Source organism: Rhinoraja longicauda, chromosome 17 (assembly GCF_053455715.1).
Source record: "Rhinoraja longicauda isolate Sanriku21f chromosome 17, sRhiLon1.1, whole genome shotgun sequence".
In the NCBI taxonomy this organism is placed as follows: Eukaryota; Metazoa; Chordata; class Chondrichthyes; order Rajiformes; family Arhynchobatidae; genus Rhinoraja; species Rhinoraja longicauda.
This window is the reverse complement of record NC_135969.1, coordinates 10099376-10108615: the sequence shown is the minus strand read 5'-3', so window position 1 is coordinate 10108615 and position 9240 is coordinate 10099376. Positions and strand designations below refer to the sequence as shown.

Below are 9240 nucleotides of genomic sequence, written 5' to 3'. Positions count from 1 at the left end.
TCTCGGGCTGGGGCCCTTCTTCAGACAGGAGGAGAACTTCTTCAAAGTAGGCATACTTTGAGAAGATATTTGCAATGGAGCAATAAAATAGTGGGACAAGAAGATCAGTTTAGTTTATTGTCACGTGTACCGAGGTACAGTGAAATGCTTTTGTTGCATGATAACCATTGAGCAGAAAGACAACACATTATTGCAATCTAGCGATTTACACAGTATAGATACACGATAAGGGAAACATGTTTAGTACACGGCAAAGCCAGCAAAGTCCGATCAAGGATAGTCCGAGGGTCATCAAAGAGGTAGGTAGTGGTTCAGCATTGTTCTCTGGTGGTGGTAGGATGTTTCAGTTGCCTGATAACAGCTGGGAAGAAACTGTCAGGAGTTGAATCTGGTGGTGGGTGTTGTCACACTTCTATACCTTTTGCCTGATGGGAAAGGGGAGAAGAGGGAGTGGCCAGGTTGCCACTCGTCCTTCATTATGCTGCTGGCCTTGCAGAGGTGAGGTACAAATGGAGTCAATAGAAGGGAGGTTTGTTGGTTTGTTGATGGTCTGGGCTGCATCCACAATTCGCTGCAATTTCTTGTGGTCTAGGATGGAGCTAAACTGCAAATGTTAGAATCTTGAGCAAAGTACAAAGTGCTGGAGTAACTCAGCAGATCAGACAGCATCTATGGGGGGATATGGACAAGCAACGTTTCAGGTCTGAACACTTCTTACAAAGGTTTGCAGTCTAAAAAAGTGTCCCGACAGGAAATGATGCCTATTCATTCCCTCCTCAGATGTTGCCTGACAAGCTGAATTCCTCCAGCACTTTGTGATTTGCTTCCCTTTGTTATCACCTTCTCCTCAGCCACCAATGAACCCACCAGTGGGTTCCCTGGCCATCGGTGCTGACTCAGATTTGTTCTGCACCTTTTCATACCTCTAGTTTCCTTCTCTCCTAACTCTCAGACTGAAGAAGGGTCTTGACCCCAAAACATCACCTATTCATTTTCTCCAGAGATGCTGCTTGTCCTGCTAAGTTACTGCAGCATTTTGTGTCTATCTGCATTCAGAAGCGGTGCACCATTAAGGGAAAGAAAGCGAGGAAACTGGGTGAAATCCCAACATGGAAATCGTCTTCAGACTGAATAATCTGATAAAACTTTACCAGCATGGTTCCCAAAGGCAGCTGCCGTGTCATTCCTCTGTAAATATATCTCCGCTTGAAGAAGTGCCCATCAGAACCCCTGTTTAATGCGTTAGCTGGAAGATGGCTTGAGTGAAAATTCACTCAAAATGATTTTCAATCTTAGTGCCACCTAGAAAACTGCAGAAACATCTGTGTTTGTATAATTCATTTTCATCCAGCCCACAGCTAACAATGGCCAGTTTCCTTGATTATCGTTACTTTTTTGCATATCTTTCAATAGACAATATACAATAGTTGCAGGAGTAGGCCATTCGGCCCTTCGGGCCAACACCACCATTCAATGTGATCATGGCTGATCATTCTCAATCAGTACCCCATTCCCGCCATCTCCCCATATCCCCTGACCGCTATCCTTAAGAGCTCTATCTAGCTCTCTCTTGAATGCATTCAGAGAATTGGCCTCCACTGCATTCTGAGGCACAGAATTCCACAGATTTACAACTCTCTGACTGAGAAAGTTTTTCCTCATCTCTGTTCTAAATGGCCTACCCCTTAATCTTAAATGGTGGGCCCTGGTTCTGGACTCCCCCAACATTGGGAACATGTTTCCTGCCTCTAACGTGTCCAACCCCTTAATAATCTTATATGTTTCGATAAGATCCCCTCTCATCCTTCTAAATTCCAATATACAAGCCTAGTCACTCCAGTCTTTCAACATATGACAGTCCCTCCATTCCGGGAATTAACCTAGTAAACCTAAGCTACACGCCCTCAATAGCAAGAATATCCTTCCTCAAATTTGGAGACCAAAACTGCACACAGGACTCCAGGAGCGGTCTCACTAGGGCCCAGTACAACTACAGAAGGACCTCTTTGCTCCTATACTCAACTCCTCTTGTTATGAAGGCCAACATTCCATTGGCTTTCTTCACTGCCTGCGGTACCTGCATGCTTCCTTTCAGTGACTGATGCACTAGGACACACAGATCTCGTTGTACGTCCCCTTTTCCTAACTTGACACCATTCAGATAATAATCTGCCTTCCTATTCTTACCACCAAAGTGGATAACCTCACACTTATCCACATTAAACTGCATCTGCCATGCATCCGCCTACTCGCACAACCTGTCCAAGGCACCCTGCAACCTTATAGCATCTTCCTCACAGTTCACACTACCACCCAACTTTGTATCATCTGTGAATTTGCTAATGGTACTTTTAATCCCTTCATCCAAGCCTGAAGAAGAGTACCAACCCCAAACGTTATCTATCCACCCAGAGTAACTACAGCACTTTACAATATTTATTACGAAAGAAAGACACAAAATTCATTCTTTGATCTCCCTATTACACCGTCTATATCTCTCATTTCCCTTTCCCTTGACTCTCAGTCTGAAGAAGGGTCTCGATCTAAAATGTAACCTATTCTATTTCTCCAGAGATGCTGCCTGACCCACTGAGTTACTCCAGGATTTTGTGTCTTTCGTAATAAATATTGCAAAGTGCTGGAGTAACTCTGGGTGGATAGATAACGTTTGGGGTGGGTACTCTTCTTCAGACTTCCTGACCAGAAACATTGCTTATCGATGTCCTCAGATGCTGCCTGACTCGCTGAGTTACTCGGGCACTCCGAGTTCTACGCAAGATTCCAACGTTTGCAGATCCTTATGTCTCCATAATAAATATTACGGTCTTAGTACTTGTCCTGTTAAATTTGACTGAAAGCACTGGAAAGATGCCATTAATTCTGTTTGCTGCAAAACCCTCCAAACTCATCCGAAGGACATGCAAACCAATATCAGTGTCCTCTTATAATCCAACATTCCCTAATTATACTAATTAACAAATTGATTAATAAACTGATTAAACAAGGGCGGCACAGCGGTAAAGTTACTGTCTTACATCACCAGAGACTCGGGGTTCGATCCTGACTGTATGGAGTTTGTACGTTCTCCCTGTGACCACGTGGGTTTTTTCTGGTTGCTCCGGTTTCCTCCCACACTCCAGAGGTACAGGTTTGTAGGTTAATTGGATTCTGTAAAATCGTAAATTGGTCGTAATGTGTAGGATTGTGTTCGTGTATGGGGTGAACGCTGGTCGGCGAAGAATCAGTGGGCCGAAGGGACTGTTTCTGTGCTGTATATCTAAAGTCTAAAGTAAACTCAGAATGTTTTACTGGGCTAGCTGCATTGATTCCCTGCTGATAGCAGACTCCCAGAGCAGATATACTTTTTTTGTGGGCCTCTCATGGGAAGACATTACCATTGGAGAGAGGAATAGATTTAAAGATGTGCTCAGAGCTTACCCAAAAAATGCACCATCCCACATATTCATGGGAATCCTGGTGCACGATTGCTCAAATGAAGAAAGTGGTGTTTGGGATGGTGTTGAGAACCTCAGAGCCATGCATGGGAAGTGCACAGAAGCCAATGTAGGTAATGGAAGAAGTGCACCACCACACAGATAATCCACCCACCCAGCCTACAATTCAACACCTGCCCCATCTGTAGAAGCCTCAACAATTTCTACATTGGCCACATCTGCTCAAACCCCACACAACTGCAGGTGGAGCAATTCATTCTTGGTGCAGACGGACTGCCTGAGGTGATGAAGAATTCATGGAGCCAAAGTAACCACAACACTTAAAGCCCTGACGTGGCCTTTACATGCGGCCTCAATCCAGAGTACCGTGTTTGTGTCTGTGTCTGTGTTTGTATCCATTGTAAGGCAGCCCTCGAACAATGACAGGGTGGAGTACAGGATGGACATAGAGAGTGCAGGGTCACTGAATTAACATATAACATATAACATATAACAACTACAGCATGGAAACAGGCCTGTCCGGCCCTACCAGTCCACGCCGACCATTCTCCCTGACCTAGTCTCATCTACCTGCACTTAGACCATAACCCTCTAATCCCCTCCTATCCATATACCTATCCAATTTACTCTTAAATAATAAAATCGAGCCAGCCTCCACCACTTCCACCGGAAGCCCATTCCATACAGCCACCACCCTCTGAGTAAAGAAGTTCCCCCTCATGTTACCCCTAAACCTTTGTCCCTCAATTCTGAAGCTATGTCCCCTTGTTGGAATCTTCCCCACTCTCAAAGGGAAAAGCCTACCCACGTCAACTCTGTCCGTCCCTCTCAAAATTTTAAAAAACCTCTATCAAGTCCCCCCTCAACCTTCTACGCTCCAAAGAATAAAGACCCAACCTGTTCAACCTCTCTCTGTAGCCTAAGTGCTGAAACCCAGGCAACATTCTAGTAAATCTCCTCTGTACCCTCTCCATTTTGTCGACATCCTTCCTATAATTTGGCGACCAGAACTGCACACCATACTCCAGATTCGGCCTCACCAATGCCCTGTACAATTTTCACATTACATCCCAACTTCTATACTCGATGCTCTGATTTATAAAGGCAAGCATACCAAACGCCTTCTTCACCACCCTATCCACATGAGATTCCACCTTCAGGGAACAATGCACAGTTATTCCCAGATCCCTCTGTTCCACTGCATTCCTCAATTCCCTACCATTTACCCTGTACGTCCTATTTTGATTTGTCCTACCAAAATGCTGCACCTCACACTTATCAGCATTAAACTCCATCTGCCATCTTTCAGCCCACCCTTCCAAAAGGCCCAAGTCTCTCTGTAGACTTTGAAAATCTACCTCACTATCAACTACTCCACCTATCTTAGTATCATCTGCATATTTACTAATCCAATTTGCCACACCATCATCCAGATCATTAATGTAAATGACAAACAACAGTGGACCCAACACAGATCCTTGGGGTACTCCACTAGACACTGGCCTCCAACCTGACATACAATTGTCAACCGTTACCCTCTGGTATCTCCCATTCAGCCATTGTTGAATCCATCTTGCAACCTCACTATTAATACCCAACGATTTAACCTTCTTAATCAACCTTCCATGTGGAACCTTGTCAAATGCCTTACTGAAGTCCATATAGACAACATCCACAGCCTTGCCCTTATCAATTTCCCTGGTAACCTCTTCAAAAAATTCAAGAAGATTAGTCAAACATGACCTTCCAGGCACAAATCCATGTTGACTGTTTCTAATCAGGCCTTGATTATCCAAATAATTATATATATTGTCCCTAAGTATCTTTTCCATTAATTTTCCCACCACAGACGTCAAACTAATAGGTCTGTAATTGCTAGGTTTACTTTTAGAACCTTTTTTAAACAAGGGCACAACATGCGCAATGCGCCAATCTTCCGGCACCATCCCCGTTTCTAATGACGTTTGAAATATTTCCGTCATAGCCCCTGCTATTTCTGCACTAACTTCCCTCAATGTCCTAGGGGATATCCTATCAGGACCTGGAGACTTATCCACTTTTATATTTTTCAAAAGTGTCCGTACCTCCTCTTCTTTAATCCTCCTAATTTCCATCACTACTCTACATCATTTCTCAATGATTTGCCGAGTCCAGCGATGGGGTTGAAAACATTTTATTCAGGCACAATGGTTATACGGCATCAGAGCAAAGCATTAAACCATCTGCAGACTCAAACTAAAAACTGAACATATCATAACTACCAAAACAGAAAAAACTATGGAATTACAGCTAAAGGACCGAAGACTGAATGTGACAGGCAGAGAAAAGGCACGGGACATTCAACTAACATTTTCACACAGAACACACTGCACTGCAGAACAAACAGACTTGCTTATCTACATAGGGTGATTAGGATGTACCAAACACCCAAGCACCCAAGCTGGATGATAGGCTGGGTGGGTGGATAGCCTATGAGGTGGTGCACTGTGAGGTGGTCCTGTGAGGACACTGATATTGGTTTGCATGCCTTCCGATGAGTTTGGAGGATTTTGCAGAGACAGAATTCATGGCATCTTTTCAGTGCTTTCAGTAACATTTAACAGGACAAGTACTGAGACCATAATATTTATTATAGAGACATAAGGAACGGCAAATGCTGGAATCTTGCATAGAACTCAGTGTGCCCGAGTAACTCAGCGGGTCAGGCAGCATCTGAGGAGGACATCTTACTTACTTACTTTACTTTATTAAAGACTCAAGGTCCAGATAAAAAACACGACATTCCATAGAATAAATTACATACAAAATCACAATAAATTACTTACAAAAGCACAATAAATTACATACAAAAGCACAATACATGATTTAAAATCAAGAATTTAAAAAAATCAGTGTCCTATAACAAGACAACTATACCAATGTCTCCACAGCAACTTTCTGCAATTTCATGCAGTTTTGGGCAGGGAATAATGCTCGCTGCATAGTTGTTGCCAACCTTCTGGAAAACTGTGACATGCTATGTATGCAAGAGATATTTTTAGCGAAGAAATTGCAGAAAGTTGTGACACACAACCCAGTGAATCACTCAAACCAGTCTCTTTCTCATTGATTCCATCTACGCTTCACACTGCCTCAAGAACGCTGCCAACTTAATCAAGGACCATTCACGTGCCAGTGATTCTCTCTTCCACCCTTCCCCTATTGAGCAAAAAATACAAACACTTGAAAGCACCTACCACCAGATTCAAGACCGTGATCAGACTGTTGAACGGAATTTAGCTTGGAAAAGTGTGAGAATGCATATGGGGAGGAAGAACAAACGAAGAGAAGATAGATAATAAATGATGAAGGCCCTAATTACTCTGGAACAGATAAGATTGGAGTGTAGACACAAATTGCTGGAGTAACTCAGCGGGACAGGCAGCATCGCTGGATAGAAGGAACGGGTGACGTTTCAAGTCGAGACCCTTCTTCAAGCATTCAAACACTCCAATTTTGGACTGTATGTCCACTGTTCTCTGAAGGTAGTAAAACAGCCAGATAAGGGGATTAGAAAGATTTACAAAGCTGAAACATAGAAGAACAGGGATATTAAACTGGGACTGTTTCAAATAATGCTGAAACCACAGCTTGAGTAAAGCTAAACAGTTCTAGTCACCAAACTGTAGGTGTTGAGGAGTGATTAACCTGGCTAATATGGCAAGGGGGACAGCAGGGAGATTTAATCAATGTGTTTACAAATATGAGAAGAATATACAGGCTGAATAGGAAGCACCATTTTCCTTTTTAGTGAGAACAGTAAGGAAAAAGATAAGCTTAATTTAAATAGTAGAAAGATCAATGAGAAGTTGAAGAACTTACTTTTTGGTCAATGGGTAGTGTGGATCTGGAATTTATAACCAGAAATTCTAGTGGAGGCAGAAATGATCATTGCAAGTAACAAATACCAAGATGTGCACATGAAGAACCCTCAATCCATCTACAATGAGCTGAAAAATTTGATACCAAATTTGAACTAAATGTAATATATTTATAGATCAGGATGGAGATAATAAGCTGAATGACCTTTGTCCACACCATACTATAAATGTGTATAATTCTCTGATTCATCAAATCATCACCATGGAAACTAACCGATGTACTGACTAGATCATTACAAGTGTAATGTTAAGATAGCCAGTGGAATGCTCTGGAGCTGCCAGGAATCATGAGGTCACAAGCCCATTGATTTCTGATGGTTTATTTTGTACATTTTCTGTCACCATTTATCTACATGGATCTCATTGCAATTCACCGATGATGGAGATCCAGCAAGATCTGAAGATTTGATGCACACATCTAAAATTTGATCCATTTCGATTTAGGTATCATTACCTTTGGGAAATTAATGTGACAGATTAAAGTGTGATGCCGACATTTAAAGTATTGGTCTACGGTAGTCTATTAGTGTATCTCGCGGCAAGCAGGTAGCTTGGCAGGTGCAGGGATTGCAGTCCCTACCCTTACAAACCAATGATTTTTTTGTATATGTGAGGCAGTGGCCATTTCAACAACCAAGTTCAGCCCAAACAACCTGTTGGTTATCTGTTTTGATGAGTAATAGGTGATGAGTAATAGGTGATGTTTCGGGTCGAGACCTTTCTTCGGAATCATTTTACAACAAAGTCTATATTACGACCCTGTTTCCATTCTGGGATCACTTCACCTGGAATTAAAATATTTCCACAATTCGCTGCAATTTCTTGCGGTCTTAGGTGGAGCAAAACTGTAGATGCTGGAATCTTGCGCAAAGTACAAAGTGCTGGAGTAACTTGGCAGATCACCCAGCATCTATTGGGGGAGATGAACAAGCAATGTTTCAGGTCTGCACTCTTTTTACAACCAAAGAAAGGTTCTCTGTATAAATTAAGGTCGGAACAGGAAATGTTGCCTATTCATTCTCTCCTCAGACGTTGTCTGACCAGCTGAGTTCCTCCAGCACTTTGTGATTTGCTTCCCTTCATTATCACTTTCTCCTCAGCCACCAATGGACCATTGTGGGCTCCTTCACCATCGGTGTCGGCTCTGATTCGGTCTGTACCTTTTCATACCTCTAGTTTTCCTTCTCCCCTGATTCTCGGTCTGAAGAATGGTCCCAACCCACAACCTTCTCTCCAGAGATGCTGCCTGTCCCGCTGAGTTACTGCAGCATTTTGTGTCTATCTTTGGAGTTATCCCTTTTTAGTGTTCTGCATTCAGACGCAGTGCACCATTGAGGGAAAAGAAAGTGAGGATTCTGGGAAAAATCCGAATGTGAAAATTGTCTTGAGATCGAACCGTTTGATAAAACTTTACCAGCATGGTTCCCAAATGCAGCTGCCGTGCCATTCCTCTGTGAATACATCTCCCCTTGAAGAACAGTGCCCATCAGAAGCGCTGTTTAATATGTTAGCTGGAAGTTGGCACGAGGGAAAATTTCACTCAACATGCTATTCAATCTAAGTGCAACCGAGCAAACTGTAGCAACGTCTGTGTTTATATACCTCGTTTTCATCTATCCCACAGCTAATAATGGCCAGTTTCCTTGATAATCGATACTTTTTTGCATATCTTTCATTGATTTAATCTCTCTAATACACCGTCTATATCTCTCATTTCCCATTCCCTTGACTCTCAGTCCAAAGAAGGATTTCCATCCAAAATGTCACCTATTCTATTTCTCCAGAGATGCTGCCTGATCGCTGAGTTACTCCAGCATTTTGTGTCTTTTTTTGTAATAAATATTGTAAAGTGCTGGAGTTACTCA

General features: G+C 42.6%; 1 protein-coding gene across 2 annotated transcripts in view; it reads left to right on the top strand.

The window, feature by feature from the left end:
• LOC144601735 (NUAK family SNF1-like kinase 1) overlaps positions 1-9240 on the top strand; it is a 257453-nt gene that overhangs the window by 95038 nt on the left and 153175 nt on the right. The window lies entirely within an intron of this gene.